Here is a 19,914-nt window from a genome sequence, read left to right on the forward strand (position 1 = left end):
ACACTTGAAGAATAACCCAATGTAAACAGTGCTACAGGTGTGCTGGAAAAGCTGCCTCTGTCCTACAAGCCATCAGTTTTTTAGATCAGTTGGGTTCCCTGGTACTATTTGTAACCGACCGATGGACTGTCAACAAGGAAGGAATAGTCTATTTCCATTTAATTCACTCATCTGAAATACAAGTATATCAGTTTATGGCCTTTGTGTTGTAATTCTTGTATATTGAGGAATGTATGGTATCATGACGTTTCCATAATACTTGCTTGTAACGGTGTGTTAGTATCTTCACCGAAGCATCATATTCATTGCAACAAAGAAGTTGACTATCCACAGAACTTGGTTTTCCTTCACCATTACAACTTCTAAAAATGCCTCTGAAAGAACACCATGAACTTGCTATGATAACTGCCATTATGACATATGTCATCATCACTTGAATACAAGGATTTTCAATCTCTGTATTTTGCAATCACTCACAAATATGGATGACACCCCCCCCATGCCAACTACCCACATAGAGAAGTCATCAACGTGTGGATTAAAAGACTGTCCTGTCATTATAGAATTAAAGAACTCATACAGATAACCGTGCAGATATACAAATTTGCAAATTTGTCAATGTAAGAAGAAAACTAAAATTTAAAGAGAGAACAACAAATAAACAAAGTCTTTCGAGCAGCATGTACTTTTTGGAGAGGGTGATGAGTGAGTAATATGGGCTTAATGTTGATAGGAATACGATTCCAACTTTTATCACGGAGTATCCACTGAATGTGAGTGGAAGGAAGGCTAGATGCATGTCTTCACATTCACTACTTTGGTGAAACTAACAAGCAGGGGACTTTCAGTGATCAGCCAGGTAACGTAACTGGGGCAAGCTAATATTTTAGGTTTCTTGTCTTGGCCAAGGGACGCAACTCTGTACATCAAATTACATGTGTCCCTTGGAGGAATAGTTTCCTGTTATTGACATCTTAGCTTTCTTTGTCCAAGTTGACAACTTCCTGATTGTAACGTATTTTTAGATTTAATATCACTAGGCTTGGAAACTAATCATTTCTTAGTTCCTTTAGCATGATTAGTTGAATATCAGTTAACATCAAATGTTGTGTTAATCTGAATACTGTCGACATTTGAACCTGACAAACATGTACTTCTGCAATGACTCTCACACCACTAGTTATCAATTGACAAAACCATAACTGAAGAATAAATTTTCTGGACTGAACTACATTGAGGACACATACTGGTGGGTATTTTCCTTCCAACAGTCATGGTTTACCCTGTTCACAAACAACACGGCACGGGTTCATAATGACTGAGTTCAAGACAACCAGCAAAGAGCAATTACCTCTCAAAGTCCAAGAAACAATTTTAAGAATTGGTGTAAAGGTTTCATGACAACAGACTGTAATATTTTCCACCACAAATTGCATGTGTGAAATACGACTGGCTTGTCTTGGCAACAACTGGGGTGAATGATGGTATTGATTCCGTGATTAATGACCTCAGCACAACCTCCACACTTGGTGACTTACCTTCAACAGGGATGGAAATAACCCATTGCCCGACGTCCGAGTCAGCATTTTTTTTCTGTCGGGCAAGCAAATTTGTATTTCACACTGTACCCGGTGTCCAGTTGACTTTGCAGCGGTAATTATGTTGTTTAATTAAAACATCAGCAAGAAAGCGATTGACATAGTGGAAAAATTATCAGGGCAAGTGACTTTACATGTGCCACTGTACCGAGATTACACTATCAATTTTAAAGTTATTTCCACCCCTGCTTCAAGCATGGCCGGAAAAAGGGGAAGACTGTTGTGCCCATGCTGAGGAGATGGTGTATTGATCTTAACCCGTCAATCACCACATTGTACACTCCTTGACATAACAAACAGGGGCATGACCGTAACCCCTTCCAACCACCTCACTGTGGCCAGTAGCACGTGTCCTGGTCATAACCACTTGAGTCATGATCTGGGTCTTTGTCAACCACAACACTGTACACTACCACAGTTGCCTTGACATAACAAACAGGGGCATGACCGTAACCCCTTCCAACCACCTCACTGTGGCCAGTAGCGCGTGTCCTGGACATAACCCACTTGAGTCATGATCTGGGTCTTTGTCAACCACAACACTGTACACTACCACAGTTGCCTTGACATGTCCTGGACATAAACAAACAGGGGCATAACCGTAAACAGGGGCATACCCTTCCAACCACCTCACTGTGGCCAGTAGACTGTGTCCTGGACATAACCACTTGAGGCATGATCTGGGTCTTTGTCAACCACAACACTGTACACTACCACAGTCACCTTGACATAAACAGGGGGCATAACCGTAACCCCTTCCAACCACCTCACTGTGGCCAGTAGCATGTGTCCTGGACATAACCACTTGAGTCATGATCTGGGTCTTTGTCAACCACAACACTGTACACTACCACAGTCACCTTGACATAAACAGGGGCATAACCGTAACTCCCTTCCAACCCTCACTGTGGCCAACCACCTCACATGTGGCCACCACAACACTGTACACTGTCACCTTGTCCTGGACACCCTTAACCAGTATGCGTGTCCTTGAGTCATGATCTGGGTCTTTGTCAACCACAACACTGTACACTACCACAGTTGCCTTGACATAACAAACATGGGCATAACCGTAACCCTTCCAACCACCTCACTGTGGCCAGTAGCTTTCGTGTCCTGGACATAACCACTTGAGGCATGATCTGGGTCTTTGTCAACCACAACACTGTACACTACCACAGTTCACCTTGACACAAACATGGGCATAACCGTAACCCCTTCAAGCCGTGTCCACCTAACCACTTGTGGCCAGTAGCAACGCGTGTCCTCACCTTGAGCATAAACCATGACTCCCCTTCATGATCTGGGGTCTTTGTCATAGCCAAGCCACTGGATCACTGTACACTACCACAGTCACCAGTCACCTTGACATAAACAGGGGCATGACCGTAATCCCTTCCAACCACCTCACTGTGGCCCAGTAGACTGTGTCCTGGACATAACCACTTGAGTCATGATCTGGGTCTTTGTCAACCACAACACTGTACACTACCACAATCACCTTGACATAACAAATAGGATCACAATCTTAACCCCTTCCCACCACTACATTGTGCCCTCTCTTAAGTTCCTGGACATAACAAATGGGGGCTAATCTGAAGGTTTGCAAACCGCCTTGCTGTACCATACCACTGTCTTTTGGACACAACCATTCACTTCACCAGCACCACAACACACACTACCACATTCTATTGGATATAACCACTGCAGGCATGATCTGAAGCCTGCTTAGTTAAACCACCACACTGAACCCACTGCGGCTCAATGTCCCATGCTCTGGGTACACATCGAGCTCAATTTCCCCAAACTGAAAGTCAAATTCAACTCAATTTCTCTTGCTGGGGGTCAAATGTCCTTTATGTTTAACATGTTCATGAGTTCTGCTATGAAGTCAAATCCACTTGGCAGTGAAACTATGTAAGATGAACCTGACTATATAGTATGCCAATGTTCACGAATAGCGTCTTTTTTTCCGTCATGCTTGAAGCAGGGGTGGAAATAACTTTAAAATTGATAGTGTACTCGGTACAGTGGCACATGTAAAGTCACTTGCCCTGATAATTTTTCCACTATACCGGCCCGTTTCTTGTTGATTTTAAATAAACAACATAATTAACATTGGAAAGTTAACTGGACACCCGGTACAGTGTGATATACAAATTTGCTTGCCCGACAGAAAAAAACACTGGACTCGGACGTTTGGCAATGGGTTATTTCCACCCTTGGAAATGTGTGTTTAATTTTATTCTATGGGTCCTGTGAATTTTCAGTGGGTCAGACAGTGGAGTCTGAAACTTACGACCCAATCCTGTTACTTTGAAACACTATTTTTGAACACTGGAATACAGTTCTGGTCGAGGATGAGGACTTCAAAGGAGAGAGAACTAGTTTACACCATTCACACAGCCAGAGTTACAGCCACTTGACTTACATCTAGTATCGAGGAAATGAACATAATTTACACAAAAATGATTCCTAATTTAACTTCATAAAAGCGTAATAGAAAGGTTGGTTGGCTCGCGTAGCGGCTGAACAATATTCCAGCATCCATCTAACATGGTGGGAACCGATGACATGTGTCAACCAAGTCAGCCAGTGACCACCCGATCCATTGGGCGGCTTTTTACGACAATCATGGGTTACTGGCGACTAATTCTAACCCCAGATCTTCATGGGTCTAGCAGAAAGCCCAGAGACTCTTCATTTAAAGGAATGTTCAGAAATGAACTTGCCACATATTCTAGACTTGCATGGGCTGTATTGGGTATGTGTGTTTTTGTAGTATGACAGACTAAGCAGCCACTTGTGTTCACTGACATACTGTAAATGTAATTTCCCTTCTGGAAAAACACTACCTAAAATGTGGACAAATTTGTGTTTCTCCTCAATGTATTTTATATCAATACAAAGATGAAGTGGGATAAGGACCCTTTTTTTGGCTGACAGGAAAAGTCTAATTTAAGTGTTTATTAGAGATCTGCAGGATTTTTAAATCCAAAATCTAAAAGCAAATATCAGCTAAAATTCCAAAACTGCAACCAAAATTGCCAAAAATATTTTCAGCCAAGGGCAGTTAGTATGGAATCATACACTCTTAAATTCCTTGGGTTAACAAAATGGCAGACTCTTATATGTTGCAAACACAACAAATGTTTATATTTGAAAAGTAACATCAATGAAAACATTTACTTGCCACCGTCCTCCGATGATGTGTGTCGAGAGCGTGCAGCTGGGATATAATTCGAGTTGTAGATGCAAATTTTCTACCTCCGCGAGCTGATAAAGATGCTTTGCCTTAAAATCATAAGCGTAAAACAAAACTCCTGTAAATCCAAACCACATTCTCAAACAAGTTTAAAACAGGAGATAGATGGAATCATACATTGCTACATATTCCAGAATAACTTCACCTTTGTCATAATAATCCTTTAATGATTAAAGATTTAGTGATTCCTTGATCATGTTGTTTTGAATGGCTAGAAAGCCTCCACAATTCCTAACACTATTCTTTCAAGTTTAGCATCCTTTGGATAGCCATTCTATTTCCTGAACTGTAAACACACCAAAACATATATTTATATTTAAACAAGAAGTAGAAAAAAAAAGCCACAACAACGAACAATGACTTACTCCATATTCCATGGCAGAAAATTCAGACAAATTATTCTTCAGGTAAAATTATCGACATTTCCCAGAGGAGAAACAGCTGTTTTAAGTCCAGTGAAACTCAACCTCACAAAGAATTGAAATGAACATTCCACCTGGGTTGTCCAACCCAGACTGACATCACAGTAATAACAGGACTATTTTTACAATTTCAGAGTGACTATCAATTTTATAATTATCAAACTACAATCCATTCATGATTCCAGCTGTTGGCGTTAATGTCTGTACATGCAATAAACCCACTGGACAGTGTCAGTGTGGAGGGCTGTCAGGAACACCACCACACTGCTGTTACCAGCTAGTAGTTCTTCTATATTACGTTCCAGTTCATTCCACTACAACATCCTAACAAGATTCAATCCTGGTTAGGGTGTTGGATCATTACACAGGCAATACTGATCAAGGCTGTGACTAGTCTGTCTCAGAGTCCCTGAACCATATTATTTTCCCTACAGCCTTGCCCTCCCTTCTAAGCTAAAGCACTAAATGAAGCAAGTCTAGATTTCTCAGGTTCTGAATCTGGGAACTCCCTGGTTCTCCTTCTCAATTTAAATGGGTTTATTTGTTACAATATAAATTATATATATTCAGAAACTAAGCTTTAGTCTAGGCTCTGTAAAAGATGTACTCATATATGTGAACTATTTAATATTTTTTCCATATTTTACATAGCTTCCATATTCAGGTTTATCTCTGATTTATTTGCTTGCAATAATCCTACAAACTGTGACACAGGTATGTCTGCAAGTGAATACATGAGTAAGTAAGTTTGGTTTCGCGCTTTTAGCAATATTCCAGCAATATCCGCGGTGAGGGGACACCAGAAATGGGCTTCACACATTGTGCCCATGTGGGGATTGAACCAGGTCTTTTGGTGCCAGTGGCGGGCTTTAACCACTAGACTGCCCCACAGCCCCGTGAATACATGAGTGAGTGAGTATGGTTTTACACTGCTTTTAGCAATATTCCAGCAATATCCGCGGTGAGGGACACCAGAAATGGGATCACACATTTGTGCCCTTGTGGGGAAGTCGGACCCGGGCCTTCGGCGTAACGAGCAGATGCTTTAACCATTAGGCTACCCTACCACCCTGGTATGTCTGAGACATGTCATGTACCTATAGCACTTGATAGTGAGATATGGCAGAAACTGCGTAAGACTCAGATATTTCTGATAACAGGCCAGATTTTTGTTTTAACTCACCAGAATGGTGCTATTTTTCACAAAATGTCAGCTCTGAATAATTGTGATGGCAATTTCTACTGTGCTATAAGGCTGTTCAACAATTCAGTTTGCAAATATTTTCATGTTAATCAAAATCCAAGTTCAGTATAAAGTGAAAGCTAACTTGCAGATAGAAATTTGTCCACAGCCACATACAAACTTCTAGCACTAATATTGCATGAGGTAGAACAAATGCAGCATGACAATCTGCCACCCTTGCAATCAGTCTGAAGACGGTGGCAAACAAAGACCTTTTGGTCCAGTAAGATTAGCCAATAAATGCCCCTAAATATGTCTACCAATTATGGTGAGTGAGTGAGTGAGTTTAGTTTTCAGCTGCTTCAAGCACAGTATTCCAGCGTAATATCATGGCGGGTGACACCAGAAATGGGCTTCACGCATTGTGCCCATATGGGGAATCGAACCTGGATCCTCGGCATTACCGGCGAATGCCGTAACCATTAGGCTACCCAACTCACACATTCACTCGCACATTCCATGAAGAAAACTGTGTCCCCTCATGAATTCAAGTCATTATTTGCTAATCAAATTTTCATAAATTTAAAAAACGTGACTGTTTTTACTTTAATTTGGGTGCTATTTATCAAGACAGGAAAATAGTCCACACTCTTGCATATCTACTTTTGACTTTACATGATCACTGGTCACTGTGACTCCGTCAAAATGGTTAAACAGGTCCAAAAACTATGTTGAAACTGTTTCACTACATATGAGGAAAAATACATCAACTGCTGACTTGTTATGGTAATCGTTAATAGCAACTCAATAATAGCAAAATGTATCATAATCGCTTCACACTGAATTTGTTGCAGCCTTAATGTGAAGCGACAAGTTCAGATCAGTGTAATCAGCAGCTCTTGTCAGTCCTTGTGATGAAATAATGGAAACAAACATTATCAGCGTAGTAATAAATTTTAGCCAGCCTATCTTGCCACCGTACATTTACTGGCCTACCAAAGAAACTTACTAAATTGTGTTGAAAACAATTCAAATGGGAATGCTATTTGAATATTTTTCACGTTAAATAGAATACAGACAAGCAGAAATATGACTAAATTATGCACATTCAAACTATTTGCAGAATGGAAGATGTGTCAACAATGTAGTCCGAAAACAAACTGCTATCAATGGCTGCTTACTCCTCAGTTTTCCAAAAGCTCTGTCGACTCAACCCAGTGTATTACTGTTAGCATGAGATTCACAACATATCTGATACAGTGAAGCAGGATTAAATTTTACCTAACTGGTCTTCAAAGACCTGATTTCAACAACAACAAAAATAATAGGACAATAAATTTCAAAGTTGATGGCTATATGTGTGTACTTTTGAGGGCAGGAATGCAACACTATGCAATTCAATATTCAACACACAATGACAGTCCATGCACATAAATGTGCACATCTTACTGTGACATGACATACTGCACTGAAGCAGTGATGCTACATCATAGATAAAAGAAGATTACAAAGGAAAGTCCTCAGCTTGCCTGAGCCATGAGCAATAGATATACCACCTAACATAAAATGTGATTTAATTTGCCTGTTTGATGTGCATGATATAACAGTGCATATTTGGCTGTTGGTCAATAATGTATTGCCATGTTGCACAGTGTTGCAATCGAATCACTAATCCTCACAGCTGCTGTGTTCATAATACAATGATTCTTCTCTTAATTAGGTGAGTACTAATACAGTACTAGGGTTGTTATGATTCACTTACATATCAGGGCCTAGAATTTGAGAAGCTCTCTTGGTGCTAAGATAGTCGAAAGTTAATGTTATTAATGTATGGTACTTACGACTATCTTAGCTAAGAGAGCTTCGAAAATCTAAACCAATGAAATGAACATTATCCATTCAGTAATTGAATTAATTACTTAATTGAATTACTGAATGGATAATCAATTCACCCTGAACTATTTTGAATTTAAATATTCATGAATTTTTAAAAAGGACTGTTTAACTTTCATTAAGGTTTTATTTATCAAAGCGAGATACATAAATTGAATTATATCTAAGCCAGACAGCATAAGAGTTAACACACTCATATATTTAATTTGACAGTAATGTGATCCAATAAGCATACAACCAGCTTCTACACCAAGTTCTACACCAACCTGTGAGTAACCTTCATGAAAAAAACCTAAAAAAGACTCAACATTGACACAACAGTCCCCGTTTCTTGTTTACATGGAATATTACAACAGTAAACAGCAATGCCTTCAGGAACTTACCTGCTCAGAGTCCAATATCTGGCCCAGAATCTGCAGCAAGTGACAATAAAATAAAAATCCCAATTTGAATGAAATAATTCTCACTTTCCAAAACTTAGGGAACACTAAAACAAGTCCCATTTTGGACAATGTTTAATTTTTTTCCCAATTTGCTCGAGAAAGGGTACTTAATTTGGCATCCTAGATGAATAACTGGCCTAGTAACTACAATCTAAATAATTTTATGGACAGACAAACTTCAAATTTGTTCACCAGCGCTCAATCAAAATGAATTCAACTTGTTGTGCATGGCATTAACAAACATGCTTTCTCCACACACAACCCACGCTTTCTCCACACCCAAACCAAGATTTATATAGAAAATTGTATGAGGTTCCAACAATAAGATTTCCATTTCAACTATGCCTATCCCATACACAATTGATCTCTGTTATGTAATACCAGAGACCATATACATTACCAACAGTTTAAAAAATGTGTACTTATGTTCAATGCAAATGAAATAATCCTTTATTAGTACCTAAAGAAGCATAATTGGTGTAATTTGGCTCATGCTTCCTGCCAAGCAGCTCATCTTAGAAATGTCGACACTTGTGACAATCTGAGATTGACCTTGACTTTTCAAGATTGGCATCCCTCAAAGAGCTAGACAGAAAAACACTGTCATTTGTTGACATGAAAGCATGAATAGCTTTACTGCACCTTTAATCAAGTCAATTTAAAACTAGCTTTGCCTTCAGGGGAAAGAATCTCATTTTACCCAGGGCCTGTATCAAATGCTTTGATGTACTTTAAGGAGCTATGATGCAACACATCATGGCTTCTATCTCCACCCTCAGTACAACAATGAACTTTACCATCTACCTTACAGTGGTCATGGCAGGTCTACAGTTGTGTTATTTCGCGTGTATTAGGTTACTAAATCTTATGTAGAGGCGACCAAGCCACACTTTCATGTTTAATTGTTAGCGTTCACAAAGGTCAATATTCCCTACTCAGCTACCAAATAATTCAGCCAATAATGAAAAACAATTTCACAGGTAACTTGACATTGCTGCAGACTGGATTTCAGTATTTAGAAAGTTTGCATTGGGGCAACCTGAAGCTGCTAAAGTGCAACCTCAATTTTTACCAACATGCACCCAGTGCATGTTAATACCCCTAGGTCAAGAACAACTGGAATACATAATGGGGAACTGGCTTGGAGACAGGACAGTGATTGAATGACTGTTACTATTCATGTCATGAAAATTTTATGTGTGTGTGAGTGAGGTTTTACGCCGCTCTTAGCAATATTCCACCAATAGCATTGTGGGGGACACCAGAAATGGGCTTCACACATTGTACCCATGTGGGGAATCGAACCCGGGTCTTTGGCAAGATGAACAAATGCCTTAACCACTAGGCTACCCCACTGCCCTGAAATTTTATGAAGTAAGATAAAAGCGATCACATCAGACCTTAACTAATACTGTTAACTTAAAATGATGTCCTAAATCATCAATACCAAAATTCAAGCATTATATTAATTTTATTCTGAGCAGCAGGTGCAACCTGTTCATATCTGATACAACGGTTATTGTGTATGGTTGCACCCGACAGCAACTAGGTTTCATATGACAGCAGGATTGAAATACCTTTGAAAAAAAAAGTGAACACTTTCAAATTTTTAAAAATATATATTGCCTTTAAACACAAATTTATCTTCCACTATAATGTGTAGAAAGTGGAAAAGATCTACCTCCACTCATAACTTCAGATTAAGGATTGTCCAACACTTAAATATACATAAAAAAACCCACATCATACACCTCATTTAAGCACCTGATGACAGCTTGTGTGTACTTGTAATCAAGTCTGGACCAACAATGCTGTGAGTGATATTATGAATGTCATTTCGCACATACAACTAACTTGCAGAGAGACCACATGTTCGGGGCTGCCTCTTTCAACCAGCATCATAAGCTTACTGGGGTTGTATTCTAACCTGGAATTCCTACATGAAGGATAAGTGGACAGGAATGAAAGGGGGATATTGTTTGCTGATGTAGAATGTACTTCATCCAGAGAGGTTATACATCTTTACTGCCATCAGTCAGCTGGCTGTCAATATGGAGACCATGATATAGTGTTAGTTATTGGCTACTAGTACTAGACATCAAGATGCAATATTGGTGGAGTCACTGGCTACTAAACATCATGGACTATGTGTAAAAAGAATTCATCAGCACTGGCTTGCCGAACAGTTGTAACTAGCCAGTTAAAGAATTTAAGTTGGCATGTTTTTCACCCTACCTTAGACAAGGAGAAATCTGGTAGCAGACAGTGAAGATTTAAAGTTTCAAAAGGTTAGACATACAATCTGAGCCAATTACAAAACAGGTTTCTGTCACTTGCAGATCCAGTCGCGAGAGCTCAGTAATGAGTGCTACTACTGTCTAGAAATTTAAAACTAAAACACCAAAGGGACATTTTTCTGTTTGATATGGGTTAGGAATTAAGGTTTTAACACATGCCTCTTTCACCAACATTCCTGAAATATCATGGCAGGGGCCACCAGAAATGGAATTCACCCATTGGGGAGTTGAACCCAGGACTATTCCATGATGAGCTAATGCTTTAACCACAAGGCAAACCCTATCACATCTAAATGCATTATGTAATGCATGTATGTGACGCTGTGTGGTTCTGTGTGTAGAGCTCAGGTCGCGAATCAGTTGAAGTTAAGCAACATCGAGCTCAAAGAGTTCTTGGATGGGTGACCGTGTTTGTCAACATGACTCCTGAGAGTTTCTAGGACTTCAGTCCTGCCCCACAACAAAGCACATGTGATACATGTGGTCTCACCATAGGCATGCAAGTTTGTTCAAAATTGCCTCTGTTCACCAGTAGAAAATGGGTATCCGGTTGGATAAAGTCATGTGACTCACAACCTTCTAGCCTAACAAGCAGCTTGGGTTATCCGGGTATAATAATCAGATTCTGATTACAGCGTCAAGTGAGCAACTGGTCAGGTGGATACTAGGAGCTATATATGAATTATTATTATTATGGAACAATATTTTCTTTCTGTTTGTTGTTTAAATGCTGCACTCAGCAATATTCCAGCTATATGGCAGTGGCTGCTGTAAATAATCGGGTTTGGGCCAGACAATTCAGTGATGGATCTACACAATTTGGATACAAAGACATGTCAGCCAAGTCAATGAGCCTGACCACCCAATTGTGTTATTTGCCATAATACAAACCATTATAATACTGATCAAGATCATGGTGATAACTGTTTGAACAATAATGAATCATATGTGAAGACTATCAAACAGATATCACACTCGTTGGACAAGCACAGTTACTGTATTCATGATATCAGTCATTTGTTCAATGTTTCAAGTATTCGACTGACTAATCTCATGCAGTCTAAGTAAACTTAGACTTAGCATTATTCGTTACACTGCTATCACGGAATCTAACAAAACCTAGTAGAAGGAATTCGGCGTCAGGTAACCTTTCAATTGACCAATCAGAACACAGCTTACCAAATGTAAAAGAAAGTAGGCGTTAAGCACATACCTTTTGAGCTTTTACCTCGAAAAAGTTTGTACCCGAGCGATTCGAATGCTATTTTCCGTGCGATCGGTTCCTAGAGATGCGCCACAACAGTGAGTAAACATTAAGCTGAAAATAGTGTTTTGTCAGTATTCAAGCATGTCAACTGCGGAAATATTAGCTAATGATAACCATGTCAACAGGAACCGAAGCGTATATACTGCAGGTCAAATATCTGTGTTTTATGCAGATTTTTCGTTTCTTAGGAAATCAGTGTTGGCGACCGAGGGGCGAGAAAATCCATTTTGTAAGTCCGCCCGAACCTAAATAGTAGCCGTTGTCTGATTGGTTAAATCCTTTTGGCGTCTAGCCTTTGATTGGGCGGTCATAGGTAGAAATCAAAGGTTACCTGGCGCAACCTTCCACAAGCTTTTGTTAGACTCAGTTTAGCAGTGTTAGCGAATAATACTGAGTCTAAGTTCTGAACTGTAATCTCATGTTTGCAGGACTGCCCAAAGGGATGCAACTCTGGACAGCTAATTAAGGTGCCTTATATGACTGAGCTATCTGTAACCCATAAAGCAGACGTTGTACAATCATCATTATCATGAACACAAGAGAGCATAAACTTTGCATGTTAAACACAAGTACCTTCTCACAGAAATTATACATAGTGAGTCAAACTGCTTACTACCACGATTAGTACATACAAGATTAACAGGCTTCTTGGTAGAATAGCAATCTAATGATTAAGGGACCTTGCCGACATGCATATTCAGTCAATAAGAGATCAGTGTCCCTATCACTGATGGATATACCTCAAGTGAGGAGGGATACAGAAAAAGCTATAAGACACAAAAAGCTTATAGTTTATGTATGTATTTAGTATTTAAGGCCAGTGAAGTGTATGAATGAAGTTTGAGAAAAGATCCTTATCAAGCTTAAATAAACATGGCAAAGAAGGATCTTGAGGTACCGTGAAGTCACCTCTCTTTAGCGATATGATCATATGGGCGTTTTCATATTGGCCTTGGTAAAATTACTTGATCTTACACTGGCTATTGGTAGGTTCTATGGCTAGGGCTGGGTAAGCTGAAATCAGAAATGTTGTGCTATTGGTCAGTCACTTTTCTGATATTTATCTATAATCAATCGATGCTTAGTTAACAATTATCAATATCTATGATCTATAACAATAGCTAGCCCTATCTACTACACCTTTGTGAAAGCTTATTTAGACCAGTATATGAGTATTTCAGATGCCATTTGCTGCACTAAGCGTGAAAATGAAGCTAGGCTAATATTCATGGGTTATGTGTTGGTAGCTGCTGCTACTGATATGAAGATCAGGAAGGTGTGCTTTGTTTTCATGTTGTACTGTTGAGCCATTAGAATATGTTGTGAGATGGATCGGTATCCATAATTATAATTTCAAATATTCTAGTTGAGATTTAGCCTGAGTATGTGCTCACAGTCACAAGCCCTTAGAAGGCATTGGTGCCTGTTTAGGTATGTTGGAAATGTGAATCAGTTACTATATTATATATAATCAAATCAATGAAGCTGTGTTGATAATGGTCATGATTTTGGTGAAGTTGGTGTTGTCTACAATACTGGATGTGGATATATTAATGAATAACCTGGCGGTCAGTCAGTGAACTGTATGGTATCCTGATATTTCATGGTTGGGTATTTTGTTGTGTTCAGGGAAGGAGGAAAATTGAAAAATAAGGGATGAAGTTGCAGCATGCATCAAGAGTAAACTCATCAGTTACATGCATGGGGCCATGTTTCTATAAACATCTGGCCATATTTATTAACTTTGGTGACTGAAAGCTTTCATTACAATGATTGCATTGAGGGAAAGAGTGAGTGAGTGGGTTTAGTTTTCCATCACTCTTGGCAATATTCCAGCAATATCATCATGACAGAGGACACCAGAAATGGGCTCACACATTGTACCCATGTGGGGAATCAAAAAAGGGTCTTCGAACACTCTAATCACTAGGCTACATCACCGCCCCCCTCTGATGGAAAGACACCCAACCTATCTGTTAATATGGCAGTAAAGCTAAAACTGGTGGCCAAAACCTGAAAAACTACTAAGGAAGGAGCACACACACATCACTCAAAAATATAGCATAAGATATTCAGGTTACTGCAACAAGCCGGACATTTTTAATAATCAACTGACCTGTCAACCTAACCTAATCAACTACAATATCAAGCAAAGCACTTTGTCATGAGGACTGGGAATGCTAAAGCGCCCAATTCTGGACTGAGCTGGAAAATGTGTGTTGACTACAGACAAGCCTGTATTGGCCCATATATACTATACTGTCCCAATAGATCAAGTGTTTTAGGGACAGATAATAATAAGAAACTTGTGAAGTTCAAGTATGTGCATCTGCAGATCATGTAAATAGGACTGTTTACAGGGGAAGTGTCTAACTATTTCAAAATATTTTGAACTGGTACTTGAACATGTGAAACCAAATCTTGAACCTGTTTGAAACTTTAACAATTAAAATACAATGCACTATTTTTTTATGAGCAAGCTCCATGTCTCCTGATCAACAAGACTGTTTAATCCTCTAAAATTGATATTGCACAAATTTATAAGCTGAAATTAAGTATTAGTGTTTATCAAGTATCCCATGCAACACAATCACAATGAAACTACAACTGTTCCATTTCCTTCTTGTTAGCAATAAACGATATAAAAGGTATTCTAACCATTAAATTCAAAACAATTTGCAGAATGGAGACTTGATAATTTCATGTCACTGTGACTTGTTGAAGGTTTGACCTTATGTTCCAACAGCATTCATTCATGCACAATGGTAACAATTCCTCAATGCAACTGTCAATGCAGACATAAGTTCTGGTAAATGTAGCTTGTTTGGGGTCAAATATTGTGTGTGACTTTCTCCATATTTAGACTGACTGCAGAAGGACGCAAGGCCTACCTGACAGGGTTCATTTCAATTGACTGCATTCATGGCGTGAGTTTCAAGGCCACTGGGACAAGGCTGATTTTTCTGGCACTATTACGCATCAACAGCAACTATCAAAGATTGGGAAACTAATTCTACATATAAACAATCACTAGACACGTCATACAAAACTACGTACGCTACTCAGTCGAGGAGTTATGATTAATATATAATGATATGTAAATGTACTTGGGTCGCTGACGGAGTCAAGGGACACAACTCGTAAATTTCAAAACAAACCCCACAAGGTGACTGCACACACTTTCATTCGTGACAATACAAAGGTCACTGGTTTACTATGTTAAATAGAAATTGTAGTCAATATTAAAATTGCTTCTAATAGTTTAGCGTAACACATGTGATAATGTTTTTCGATATGTTGACAAAACAAACTTTGCAAAAGTTACTGACACAGCATAAAGCACCAAATTCTTACCTTGCTTTCCGATAGAGTGTTTTGGTAAAAGGCAGCGTCGTAGACATGAAAAACTATTCAAATTATTTTCTCGAAGTGAACAACCTAAAGAGAAAGGCATATTTTTCAGTTTCCAGAACATTTTTCATCCAAAGGATGGTCCATTTTCTCAAAGCAGCCATCTTGAAGGATGAACAAGACCGTCGCCAAAGCAAGTCTCTCGCGAGATTGTTCGGAGACGTGTTCTGTTTCCTGACCATTTACTATATTTATTGCAGATTAGTAATACTACGTCGTTTGTGTGATGACAACGCGTCAGAACAAAATGGCATTAAACGTGTTCTTGTTCAATTCCCCTAACATTATAGGTAAGAACATATTTCATCTTATTCATCACATTCATTCAAAGTACATATGTATGTTTCCGCGACTCTAAATATTGAGGGTCCATATAAGGGAGGGCACTTTGTTGACATTTAACTTCCATATACCGGAAAAACATTACGCATTGCAATGTTATACTAATGGAATGTTTGTAAAATTACAATTCATGCATTCAAAATATTACTATTTGCTCTCAACATGGAAAATAAATCAGTGTCTATTATGCCAGGTTGGGAATTAAAAGAAATATGATTGTAAAATTTGATGAAGTGAAATCTTGGCAGGGGATTAATAATAATCCATTTATGATTACTAGATGTCTAAATCATTTTTTACCAAAGGTGACATATACATAAAGGTTTTTTGTTTGAAAAGATAATAAACACCCTAGCTTTTCCAATGATGACTGGGTCCTACTGAACAAAGTGTCTGAAAGTGGAATTTTGTGTATTTAATTGTAATTTGGAGCTGGTAATGGAATTGGGCTGCCATAATTGTTTCTCTTCATATATTCAGTGTGAACCTATTTTTATCATCCAAAGTCTGAAAATTTATATCAATCATGCTTATGTATATCTACCATGTTATATTGTGAGATATAAACCGTTTTCTTGGTTCAGTAAGAAGGGCATTCAGGGCTTTCTAAGACAGAAATTTGTCTCTCTAATCCTGCTGCAAGTATCAGCCAATATTCAAGGATTATTTTTAAAATGTAAACAACTAGGTTGACATCTTTGCTGGAGTGAGTTGTGCTTCAGTGATATATCAGGACCAAAAGGAAGGCAGAATGTTTATTGAATGACTGAGAATATATTTGACTTCTATTGAGATATTAGCCAAAATATAGAATGGTGTGCATGAATTATTAATCCATATTTTGAATTGAGCTACGATAAATAGGTACTTTACTGCCCATGAATATCAAAAGATATTGTTATAATTTGTTATAAATAAGTCAACAATTATAATTTATCAATGAACATAATAAATGTCTCACTAATCGATTTCTGAGGTTTACTATTTCAGAGCGTGCACACTATGTCAATTTGAACTCTGATGTATGCATCTATGAACTATCTTTACATATCTTATGTATCATATGTTGAGAAAAAACAACCTTAGGGACCGTTCTTAATTAGTGGCTAAGCGGGGTTGATGATGATTTTTATGGAGAAAGCATGTACAATGATAAATTACAATCATCATCACACCCCTGGCCTAAATTAAATCATGAACAGTATTTTGTATATGGAACTTTAATGAACTCAAAGGGACCACTAATTTTTAATGTTTTATAACCATATTTAAAAAATGTATTTTGACTAAATAACAGAGAAAGTAGCCAGGATAAAAAACCCCATTATATTCATCAGTTCATAGTTTACTGTATTAATGACTTTAAGCAAGTCGAACCAAGAGAGTCATATAAAATGGCCATCAGCGAACAAGTTTGCTTTGCTAAATGAAGTCCATTTATTCCAACAAAGGATCAAATGATGTCAAGAGACAGGTTAGAGTTACAAGACATTAGTTTATCCATCTGGAAATTGTACTTGATTGTGAAGAACAATTATTTAATTGGCCCTAACAGTAACAATATGGACAGTCTCACTCCAATCATGTGTATGTGTATATAATAGTCACCTGCTTTCACGATTCATTCACATATATGGTGAATCGAACCGTATCCTTCATGAATTCAATTCATTATCTGTAGTCACTAGAATAGAATATTAATGTGAATGCTTTTAAGAGATAATTTTTACTTGGAAATAGTTTGCTGTTTATCTTAGTGAGATATGCAAAATTTAATATATTTAAGCCCTGTAGTAGCCTACTATGTGTTGTTTTACTTAACCCTCCTTACAACAGTAATAGTTGGAGCTATATTAAGATTGTTTGCTATGTATTGCTCTTTGCTTGTATACAAAAATATCGATTTGAATTTTTCAACTTCATGAAATCACATGACATGTTTGTTATTATAATTTCTGGATATTAAAGATAAAGTATTCATGAATTTATTTGTATTAGATTACCCTATAAAACACAACATATTCTCCTCAAAGTGTATTTGTTTGCAGCCCTAGTAAAATAATCATGGAAATCTTCCAATATGAAGCTGATGAAGCCATTTTACATCCAAAATTGTTGATGAGAAACAAAGGGTTATATAAACCTGATAATGCGCAGTGTCTCAGAGATGATTCTATAGTGTGTCCAGACTATTTGTGTGTTTGATCTTCATGTTCATGTCTCAGTGATTCTCCTTGTGGTGTTCCAGACTTTTTCCGCGGGATCTTAGATGTTTAATATCTCCAGTGATTTTCCTTCAATGTTCCAGACTATTTGTGTTTTGATCTTCATGTTCATGTGTCTCAGATGATTCTCCTTTGTGTTTCAGACTTTTTTTCACCGGGATCTTAGGTGTTCATGTCTCAGTGATTTTCCTTTGTGTTCCAGACTATTTGTGTGTTTGATCTTGGCGTTCATGTCTCGAAGTGATTCTCCTTTGTGTTCCAGACTATTTGTGTTGTTTGATCTTAGTGTTCATGTGTCTCAGTGATTTCACCTTTATTGTTCCAGACTATTTGTGTTTGATCTTAGTGTTCATGTCTCAGTGATTCACCTTTGTGTTCCAGAACTATTTCAGCGTGATCTTAGGTGTTCATGTCTCAGTGATTCTCCTTTGTGTTCCAGACTATTTGTGTTTGATCTTCCGTGTTCTATGTCTCAGTGATTTCACCTTTGTGTTCCAGACTATTTGTGTTTGATCTTAGTGTTCATGTCTCAGTGATTCCTGCTTTGTGTTTCCAGACTATTTCCAGCGTGATCTTAGGTGTTCATGTCTCAGTGATTCTCTCCTTTGTGTTTCCAGAACTATTTGTGTTTGATCTTAAGTGTTCATGTCTCAGTGATTCTCCTTTATGTTCCAGACTATTTGTGTTTGATCTTTGTGTTCATGTCTCAGTGATTCTCCTTTGTGTTCCAGACTATTTCAGTGATCTTAGCATTTGTATGTCAGTGATTCTCCTTTGTGTTCCAGACTATTTCAGCGTGATCACTTAGCATTCATGTCCCTTCTACTACATGCCCCATGATCGCGTGAAAGAAGTCCAGTCTTCTGTACCTGTTAGTGGTTTCCTTGATGCCGCTGATGGCTATGCAGCTAGATTGCTCTAAATCAGGTACGAGTAAAACACATTAAGGATATTCGAGGTTAAAATTTTGGTTCCTTGTGTGCTGGTTCTAGAGTAGCCTTCACGGCAAACTAAAGGATTTGACAACATGTTGTGAAAATTTTAAAGTTGTCAAGCGCTTTTCACCGTCAACATGTTGTCAAACTTTCATGTCATGTCTATCCCGGTGTGGTCATGTGACAATTTAAGATTTAGCTGCGATTGGTTGATTCTGATCAACATGAGTTTGTAACTCTTCACAACTACCAGTAGTTTGATGGAAAAGTTGGTGAGATTGAACGCCGATCTATTTTCTCGACAACAATTTATTAACTCTGTGAAATTGGTGTTGGTGGCGGGGATTGTTGGAATGTTCACACTCAAACTTCGAGTTTGATAGCAATGTGTTGTCAAACTTTGGTTGCCAGAGAGCCCGTAGAATTGACCAAAGAAGTCGGCTTGCAAGGATCGGTGGCGGATTGGTGTGTCATTATTACCCAGACAGAGTGGATTGTTGTTTACTGTGTCATTCACTGGATTGTCGATCCAGATTTAGTCGTTATTGACGCTGTCATAAATATATAAGTTGGATTATTGCTGAGTGCAATGTTAAACTACAAACGATAAACAAGGTAAGTAAAGGCATCGTA

At 38.3% G+C, this 19,914-nt stretch overlaps 1 protein-coding gene across 2 annotated transcripts in view; it reads right to left on the minus strand.

The window, feature by feature from the left end:
- LOC124286609 overlaps nucleotides 1-15,891 on the minus strand; it is a 67,529-nt gene extending 51,638 nt beyond the window's left edge. Inside the window, exon 1 of one of the 2 annotated variants that reach the window (XM_046722985.1) lies at nucleotides 15,723-15,891. The gene's annotated coding sequence lies outside the window, so the exon portion shown is untranslated. Of the gene's footprint in view, nucleotides 1-15,259; nucleotides 15,434-15,722 lie in introns of those variants that run through there. The other variant, XM_046722984.1, reaches the window with a different exon arrangement.
- Between the last annotated feature and the right edge of the window lie 4,023 nt (nucleotides 15,892-19,914).

The sequence above is a fragment of the Haliotis rubra genome, unplaced genomic scaffold (assembly GCF_003918875.1).
Source record: "Haliotis rubra isolate DU_JTF1 unplaced genomic scaffold, ASM391887v1 Scf387, whole genome shotgun sequence".
In the NCBI taxonomy this organism is placed as follows: Eukaryota; Metazoa; Mollusca; class Gastropoda; order Lepetellida; family Haliotidae; genus Haliotis; species Haliotis rubra.